This window comes from Mytilus edulis, chromosome 4 (assembly GCF_963676685.1).
Source record: "Mytilus edulis chromosome 4, xbMytEdul2.2, whole genome shotgun sequence".
Lineage (NCBI taxonomy): Eukaryota > Metazoa > Mollusca > Bivalvia > Mytilida > Mytilidae > Mytilus > Mytilus edulis.
In genome coordinates this window covers 15,486,877-15,493,895 of record NC_092347.1, presented here as the reverse complement: position 1 = coordinate 15,493,895, position 7,019 = coordinate 15,486,877, and positions in this window count along the sequence as shown.

The window sequence follows — 7,019 nt, the reverse complement described above, 5'->3', positions numbered from 1 at the left end:
AAATCAAACTTCATTTCATTTTTTATTAGTGTTCTACAAAATAATCGCCTTTTTAAGCATGACTCGTAAGTCTTATAGGAAGACTTTCCATGTACAATATCTGTTAACAAAATTAACAAAATTACGTTAAGTATGGATGATATTTATTCAAAAGGTTTCTTTTTCCAAAAATCTCTTCGTAGGTATCTCATGTCCGAAAACTGGAAATATCCCTTTAAAAAAATGGTGTGGTATGTTTCTGTTCAAGTTCATTGGTTTATAAATTATTGACTTTTGACGAGATCAATACATTATACTTGGACCTGTTCAGATAGAATTGAACATGTACGAAGTCCCGATGTTCAAAATAATATAACAGGTTCATATAAAACGTATTGACAGAGTGAAAGCCCTTAATTTACATATATTAACATTAAAAAAAAGTGTATGTTTGAAAATGATGTAATTGACTCGGTGTTTGTATTTTTGGAAAAAATAAAATCACAAAAATACTGATCTCTTAGGAAAATTCAGAACGGAAAGTCCCCAATCAAATGGCAAATCCAATGATAAAACAAAACGAATGTCTTTATGTCTTTTTATTTTATGATATGCAATTGGAATTCATGATATTGACTAGATGTTACTATTTTTGGAAATGGTATCGACTAGATTTCAATTCAATTTAAAGTTTTATTTGATTTAGTCGATATTCAATAAACTACATAAACACATGCTTTAGTGATCTTTTCAAATCGACTGAAAAACTAAATATTTACACACATACAAAAAGTCATGAAAACAATACTATTTCAATCATACATTGCAAGGTAATATTTCATAAATGACATATAAAAGTTAGCATATAATTATTAATTTCAATATCAAATAAATCACGAAGATAGCTTGGTCGTATTTTGTGAATTGTTTTAAACGATTCTGTAGATATGTATTCTTCTTATTTTTAAAGAAGTTAATTCTGACTTTTCTAGCAGTTTTTTTCGTATGAACTATCATTGAAATCTTCCTAGATGAATCTAAGAGCACTTTCTTGATTTTTTTTCCATTTAAATTTTTTTTTAAATCGCAACAGTAGTGCTAAAAAAGTAAAATAACAAAAATATCGAACTCCGAGGAAAATTCAAAACTGAAAGTCTCTAATCAAATGGCAAAATCAAAAGCTCAAACACATCACATGAATGGATAACAACTGTCATATTCCTGACTTGGTACAGGCAATTCAAATTCTGATGTAGAACACTGGGAATTGAACCGAACTAAAACTCTGACTTGTATGATAGTCGCAAAAAAAAAGATCATTATATTGACAACAATGTGTGAACAAAAAAACAGGCATAATAGGTAAAAATGTCAAAAATAGGGGAACAGCAGTCAACATTGTGTTATAATCTTTATCACTAGAAAAACAAACAAATAAACATATCAACAACAAAAAAAAGGCATATAGACAAAGCATATTAGCAAAATTAAAAGTCATATAAAAAAATGTACCATAGCACAATAACACAACGGCGGGATGTAGAAGTACCGAGCCACGTCTAATGAATTTTACAAAACAATAGACTAAACAGTTAGAGTACTAATTTTCAAAAACAAATATATGAACACTATAACGCATATCAAGACGACAAACAACGTAGAATCTATGCTTCAAGGCCATCGTGTATTATTTTTGAAGTTCATACGGAATATTTATCAAAAGGGTCTTGGTATCTTTCGATGAATTTCTTTTAGAAAAAGGACCAAACGTTCTTTGACATAACCCTGTTTACCAACTTATTGTTAAGACACTGGTGACGTTTTACAATGTCTGAGTAGCATGCAGCTGTAATTTAAGCTCTTGAATACCGAATGAGTTGGGAAATGTATATCCCATATGCAGGTGAAGTCGGTATATTGGTGACTACGGTGGGGGGAATTGATAATTTCAAAATTTAAATCTTCTCGTGTGTCATAAAATATGGTACTTAGATGACCGCTTATATCAAATTCGATTTATAAGTCTTAAAACGAGGCAGAGAAAGCCGAGTCTGTCGTTTCATTAATTTTTAGTTCTATTAAATAGGCTATATTAATAGAGCCCAACCAGAACATTTTCGATTGTTAATGGAATGGACATCATAAATATATCTGAATGTGAAATTAAATAATCTGGATTCTATGAAACGCCGACTCATATGAAAATAAGAAGTGATCGTCAAGGAGAGCAGCACAGTTCGTTCCCATGGGAATGCCGACAAATTGTTGAAAAAGAGAATCTCCGACATCAACAAATATGTTATCAATAAGAAACTCAAGCATAGGCTGATCACTTGTTCCTCGGTGTAACATGTTTTACCTTTTTGTTTACTATTAACAAAATATTCAGTATGGTATCCAAAAGTAATAATTTTATAGCGTATGCTACCATTTTTATGTTGAAATGTAATGTTGATTATTTGTTTTCGATGATCTTTTAATTTCACATGGGGAATGGCGGTATATACATGGTTGGAAAAGTAAAAGGTTTTGATTGAATTAATTTCAGAGAAAAATCGAGATTTAAAATTAACCAGAAGTTCTCAGCAGTATTTTAGAATCCACATATGATTAATTTCACTACACACAAAACAGTTTCACAGTGTTTTTGAAGACCCTCTTTCACTGCGAACAGATTCTTTGTCAATCTATTGGACAATTCATCGTCGAACATGCTGTAGACTAGCCAGCAAATCACTGGACAATAGTTAAAATTCTAAAGAATGCATGAGTAGAATGTTGTTAACCTACCTAGCTTGACACAGGCACCTGTCTCAGATTTTTTCCCCCTATATACCTTAATAGGCGAGCGCCGATTTGAGAAAAAGCCTCTCGTTAAGGTTTTTAATGCACATATCTAACACACAGCTAATTTTGGTATCAATTGAAAGAAAAACTTCTAGGGCGTACGATTTGGGTGGTCGTCAAAGTTCCCTATGGTCACGTTTCTTGCAAATCTCGCGAGAACACAGACATATCGAAATGATTTGGATTATACGGTGACATTTAACATTGAATATATCGGCATTGTTGTAAATATATTTTTCATTTTTATCTAAGATAGCTTTGATTACATTCTAAAAAGACATCGAATCAAAAAAAAAGAAGATTTTATAAAAAAAAATAGTTAATTCAGAGGCATCTGTCAGACCAACCCTAAAATGTAAAAATAAATACCATCTTTTTTAAGATTGTCAGTGTCAATGACTTATTAAATCTCTCATATGTTTTGTTTTTAGAATTTCCATATACCTTGAAAAGACACACATCAAAGCTCAATGACTGATAATAAATGTTTGACGACTTCTCTAAAATCTGCATTTTCAAACGGTATTCCGGATCTGTATTGTGTTTATCCCACACGCTCAAAATTCATATAAATTGAGTGTCTATTATGCACAGGTAACATTTGAGTTGCCCCAAAACACAAGTCTTGTTTTAACATATTACTAAATCAATATTCGTATATGTGTTACCGAAAGACCATTTTAAGCATTACTAACAATATTGGCATGTGATATGTAAGCAGCAGACTGCATTTTGTAGAATAGTATATTCTTAAATATTATCATAATTTCTCATCATGGATGAGTGTCCAAGTCTTGTGAAATGTGCGTCATCTCCAATGAAGCGCGGTCGCATGTCCATAAATTGGCAACGCTTTTTAATATGTCAAAATATTGCACAAGAGACTCTCAGTATGACAACTGATAGAGGTTTTACAACCTTAATGAATGCTGTAAGGAAAAGACAAGATGATGTGTTTAGGTTGTTTTTGAGTGAGGTCAATACATTAGAGGCATTGTTGGTTTAACAAGGAAGAAGGCTACATTGATAAGATGGAATCTTACAAGGCATGTGCTTAGTCAGATAACATCGGCAATGAGAGCACGTTCGTGTCTTGTCCAGGTTGATGACCAATGTCACGATGCAGCAAAACCAGCTGCAATGAAAAGGGATGAAAAACATGTACAAGACCTAATTGTTTATATAACAGAAAATATGACAAATCTATTTGACGTTGATAATCACCCCGTCAGCTCATTTGCATTTCAACTGGTCTCTTTGCAAGTCACGACATTGAATATTCACTGTTAAAATCAGTTGAAACTGGAAGAACTAAAATGAAGCTATTTGTTGAGTCATCTCTATCAACAGACAATGCAGGTAGCTTTTACCATCCCATCAAAATATCAGGACTGAAGACCTTTGAAGATATGAACCCCAAAGTACAACTAAAATGTAAATCTGTGCAAGTTGTAAAAGGGCATTTGAATCCCAAGCTTGTGTTAAGACGTCCACTATCTATTACTAAATGTAGAGATGACGTATCTGTGGAAACTGACTTGTCCTATCCAATTTGTCCCATTCCCACTGCATTATTTCATGACGTTGGAACTATGAGGAAGACAAATAAGTCTGATCTTGCCCATGAATTGGAAAATTTAGTAGGATCAGTCCCTTACATTCCTCTATTCGACCACAGTGTTACCGTACTAATAATAGATGGCATGAACTTAGTTCAGTCATTTGATTTTAAAAGGATGTCCACATTCGGAGACTTGACCAAATCTTACATTATGCAGGTACAAACAAGGTTGTTGTTTTCTTCGATCGCTATGACACTGAACATTACATAAAATCAGTAGAGCGACATAGACGATCGGCAATAACAACTACGCCAAAAGTTTAGCAAATCGCTGAAGGCCGAACTGTTCCAGACTGGACAAAATTTCTATCAGGCAACAAAATCAATCAAGCTCTGATTACTTTCCTTGGTGATTATCTGAGCAGAAATTTGTCTCATATGTTCAAGGAGGAAAATAATTGGTTCTTGCCGGTGCATTTCCCAATCCAGAAATAGTGCAACAACTCTCTAATGAGAATGTAATCGCTCTCCCAGACCTTTTCTGTTCGCACGAAGAAGCAGAAAAAAGAATCTTGCTTCATGTTATACACTCTGATAAAATCTTTCAGCAGTTGAATATAAGGGGACGAATCATAATCAAGTGTTCCGATACAGATGTGCTTTTGCTCTGTGTTCATTATTTCAAGGTTCTTGTGTCGACTGAACAAATGTGTTTTTTGACGGGGTCAACTAATTCTCTAAGGGACTGTAGAAGGTACATACCAATTCATGAGTTAAGTAAATCTTTCACTTTTACTAGTTAACATTCTCCCTGTAGTTCATGCTTTACCTGGTTGATAAACCACTACCGCCATATTTATTTTCGGCAAAAAGACTGTATTCAAGTTGATAAGAAAATCTCCGAGTAAGTTTACAAATCTCCAAAACTTTGACACGATTGATTTTTCCTCATCATTGTCAGTAACCAGAGAGCTTATTTCAAGCTTGTATAACCCAAAAGACAAATTCGCTTCATCATATGTTGACCTAAACAAGTTATGTGTTAAACTTGCAACATGCAAAGACACAAGTTTGTTGCGATTGCCACCAAGCGAACCTGCATTTAAGGAACATGTTTTGCGGTCATGTCTTCAAACGAAAATGTGGATGTCCTCACATCTCGATCACCCTAATCATTTGTCTCCTTATGAATACGGATGGAAGAAGAGTTCACCTGGCCCGGATCCAGTCTACTTTTTCGGCATGATGAAGTCCGATTTCCTGCAAGATTTACTATTTTCTTGCAAGGAGAAATATATATGTAGCACGTCATGTATTTGCCGAGAGCAGTAGATGTCTTCCTCTGAGCTTTGTCCATGTCAGGGTAGTGATACCTGCCAAAATATATATTGTAAAGAGGACACCGACCTCGAAGATCAAATGAATGACGATGATGAAGATGAAAACGATACCAGTGACTAATAGCGAAAGAGCATTTGAGCAAAGGGGCAACATAAAGTTTAATTTGCCTCACTGTTATTCAATGTAAATATGTATATTATTATCAATTTTGTGTTTTTGTAATAACTCTACCAGTTGAAATAAATGGTTGTGTACTTAAATTATGACTTATATTTTCCCCCCTTTTTTGCCGTTTTTAGAAAATTGTGACCATTTCCCAATTTGACGACCAGGCAATTCTAATAGTACTATTAAAGACCTTTCAAATGATATATCATATAGCCGTGTGTTAGGTAGGTGCATTAAAAACCTCCGAATCCTTGTTTTGCGCCTATAATATAACATTATATTATTATTATATTAGGGTACGTATATTAAGGTACCAGTCTTGTATTACAACTCCAGTTTCAAAACATGGAGGGAAACAAAATAGTACATCATGGATGAGTGTCCAAGTCTTGTGAAATGTGCGTCACCTCCAATGAAGCGCGGTCGCATGTCCATAAATTGGCAACGCTTTTTAATATGTCAAAATATTGCACAAGAGACTCTCAGTATGACAACTGATAGAGGTTTTACAACCTTAATGAATGCTGTAAGGAAAAGACAAGATGATGTGTTTAGGTTGTTTTTGAGTGAGGTCAATACATTAGAGGCATTGTTGGTTTAACAAGGAAGAAGGCTACATTGATAAGATGGAATCTTACAAGGCATGTGCTTAGTCAGATAACATCGGCAATGAGAGCACGTTCGTGTCTTGTCCAGGTTGATGACCAATGTCACGATGCAGCAAAACCAGCTGCAATGAAAAGGGATGAAAAACATGTACAAGACCTAATTGTTTATATAACAGAAAATATGACAAATCTATTTGACGTTGATAATCACCCCGTCAGCTCATTTGCATTTCAACTGGTCTCTTTGCAAGTCACGACATTGAATATTCACTGTTAAAATCAGTTGAAACTGGAAGAACTAAAATGAAGCTATTTGTTGAGTCATCTCTATCAACAGACAATGCAGGTAGCTTTTACCATCCCATCAAAATATCAGGACTGAAGACCTTTGAAGATATGAACCCCAAAGTACAACTAAAATGTAAATCTGTGCAAGTTGTAAAAGGGCATTTGAATCCCAAGCTTGTGTTAAGACGTCCACTATATATTACTAAATGTAGAGATGACGTATCTGT